At 39.0% G+C, this 3,299-nt stretch overlaps 1 non-coding gene across 1 annotated transcript; it reads right to left on the minus strand.

Annotated features, from left to right (window-relative positions):
- Nucleotides 1-623: 623 nt before the first annotated feature.
- On the minus strand, nucleotides 624-710 carry LOC136514623 (small nucleolar RNA Z195/SNORD33/SNORD32 family). Its single transcript, XR_010773774.1, has one exon. It is a non-coding gene; the product is annotated as a small nucleolar RNA Z195/SNORD33/SNORD32 family (small nucleolar RNA).
- Between the last annotated feature and the right edge of the window lie 2,589 nt (nucleotides 711-3,299).

Genomic DNA, 3,299 nt, shown 5'->3' on the forward strand with positions numbered 1-3,299 from the left:
TTGGGAACATTCAACTTATGGAGGACAGACACATTTTGGATCTTATGTTTACCAAGAGAAACCTATAATGATGTGTAGAAGTGAATATTTCATAATATCCACAGAGAAGCAAGAGAAAAAATCTAGTGTGTTTTTTCATTGCTTGCACCAATATAAATTAATATATCATACTAGTTTATAAAGAAAGTGTATGTCATTTGGGATTCACTACTTTGCGCACTTCTCATCCCAAACTAGCTATTTGTATATATGACACTGGAATTTGTATGCCAAGTTGCCTACACACTCTAGTGGTATAAACACAAATAACTAGTTCACATGGCAGCGAGCAAAGTAGTGAACTCAAATGTCACAAAAATGTACCAAAAGTTCTAGTAGTGGACACAATAGACAGTATGCATGGCACAGGAGCAAAATCCATAGGAACAAGTGTCACAAAGAGAAGAGGAAAAACAAATTCTATACCGCATAAAGGTCCCACATTCAGGTCAATGAAATTACGTAAAGCAAGGAAACAAACTCTCAAAAGGGGAAAGTCATTGAAATTCAGTTAACTGTTGGATAGCTTCATCTCCGTTTGATTAAAAAAAGAAAACATACAAAAAGGAGATTTTTTTTGTTAAGGAAGATCAGATGGTAGTGCATGATGTACTTGGATCATCATCCGAGATGCAGACACGTGTTATGGATATAGTATCCTCAATTCCCCCCTTCAATAAAAAAAGTTTTTTTCTCTGGCTCACACACAACAGCCTAATGACAGGGCACATGCAGGGAAATTGTGTGACAATCGAAGTATAATAAAACAATAATATCCTTTCTGCTACCAATTAAGTTCACACAGAAGAGAAACAAGAGTCAACCATCCCAACAGCAGTCAACTGAACTAAGCAGATGCGTAGATCCAGTAGCTCTGAGCGAAATAACTAGCAACCAGCAACAAATCCATCGAAGGTACTCAAAGTAATATCCACAGAGAAGCAAGAAAAAAAATCCAGTGTGTTTTTTCATTGCTTGCACTAATATAAATTAATATATCATACTAGTTTATAAAGAAAGTGTATGTCATTTGAGATTCACTACTTTGTGCACTTCTCATCCCAAACTAGCTATTTGTATATATGACAATGGAATTTGTATGCCAAGTTGCCTACATGCTCTAGTTGTATAAACACAAATAACTAGTTCAAACGCCAGCGAGCAAACTAGTGAACTCAAATGTCAAAAAGTTGCCAAAAGTTCTAGTAGTGGAAACAATAGAGAGTATGCATGTCATAGGAGCAAAATGCATAGGAACAAATGTCACAAAGAGAAGTGAATAAACAAATTCTATTCCGTATAAAAGTCCCTCATTCAGGTCAGCGAAACTATGTAAAGAAGGTAATAAATGCAATAATCTATTTACACATTTTGTAGGATTTTGTAGAATTTTTTATTTAACATACCTTAGCCAGACATGCATAGTGCCTTCATATTCCATTTGAGGAAAGTCACCCAAGCAGCGTCCTTTGTTTATGCTAGCCCTGAGCGCCCCTCTTCTTCCTCCACAGGCACGCCTCCACCATCGTCGCTTGCATACTCATCGATGGCACCCAGACCTTCATCAGCGAGCTCCTCATCGAAGATTGAATCAGTGTTGTGGCTGTAGAGCAAAAGTTCTAGTAGTGGACACAATAGACAATATGCATGGCATAGGAGCCAAATCCATAGGAACAAATGTCACAAAGAGAAGAGGAAAAATAAATTCTATACTGCATAAAGGTCCCTCATTCAGGTCACTGAAACTATGTAAAGCAAGTAATAAATGCAAAAATCTATTTACACATTATATATGATTCTGTAGAATTTTTTTTATTTATCATACCTTATGTGGACATGGATAGTGCCTTCAAATTCCATTTGAGGCAAATCATCCAAAAGGAGTTGTTTGCGGATGCCAACCCCGAGCGCCCCTCTTCTTCCTCCATAGGCACGCCTCCACCATCGTCGCTCGCATACTCATCGATGGCACTCAGACCTTCATCAATGAGCTCCTCATCGAAGATCGAATCAGCAGCTGTGGCTGTCGAGCTCCTTGTGGCCATGGCTTGACATCAATTCGGGCCTCTCGATTGGATCTTGGCACGAAAACTTGCAAGCAGCTCCATTGTTAATGTTGTGCTTGCACCACTTGTACCAGCCTCATCAATAGTTAACGATGTGCTTAGAACACTTCTTGGCTCAACCTGGCTAACTGCGTCCTTTGTGTTATGGACTGTGCCCACAATTGAATCAACCGATGTCAAGCTTGCTGATGCTAGACATTTCTAGAAATTAGTGTCACGCTCTGTTGATACATCAATGGCACCGTCCTTGGCAGCAATTTTAGCATAACCAGCTGCAGCTATCTCAGGTAGAGTATGACGTTGCCCCAAAGAATTAGTGTCAGTCCTCAACCGTTCCTTCTGCTGATTTCTAGAAAGAAGTTCAACAGTCCATGGTGGTGTCATGTATCACACTCTGCTTTTCATGCATCGCTGGTTTTTGCTTTTTCTTATTCTTAGGTACATTCTACATATGGAGGCCAGACATATTCTGGATCTTATGTTTACCAAGAGAAACATGTAATGATGTATAGAAGTGAATATTTCAAATATATACAGAAAATCAAGAGAAGAAATCCAGTGTGTTTTTTCATTGCTTACACCAATATAAATTAATATATCATACTAGTTTATAAAGAAAGTGTATGTCATTTGGGATTCACTACTTTGCGCACTTCTCATCCCAAACTAGCTATTTGTATATATGACACTAGAATTTGTATGCCAAGTTGCCTACACACTCTAGTGGTATAAGCACAAATAACTAGTTCACATGGCAGCGAGCAAAGTAGTGAACTCAAATGTCACAAAAATGTACCAAAAGTTCTAGTAGTGGACACAATAGACAGTATGCATGGCACAGAAGCAAAATCCATAGGAACAAGTGTCACAAAGAGAAGAGGAAAAACAAATTCTATACCGCATAAAGGTCCCACATTCAGGTCAATGAAATTACGTAAAGCAAGTAATAAATGCAAAAATCTATTTACACATTTGGTAGGATTTGTAGAATTTTTTATTTATCATACCTTATGCGGACATGCACAGTGCCTTCATACTCCATTTGAGGCAAATCATCCAAGCGGCGTTGTTTGCGGATGGCAAACCCGAGCGCCCCTCTTCTACATCCATAGGCACGCCTCCACCATCGTTGCTCGCATACTCATCGATGGCACTCAGACCATCGTCAGCAAGCTCCTCATCGAAGATCAAAGA

The sequence above is a fragment of the Miscanthus floridulus genome, chromosome 16 (assembly GCF_019320115.1).
Source record: "Miscanthus floridulus cultivar M001 chromosome 16, ASM1932011v1, whole genome shotgun sequence".
Taxonomy (NCBI): Eukaryota; Viridiplantae; Streptophyta; class Magnoliopsida; order Poales; family Poaceae; genus Miscanthus; species Miscanthus floridulus.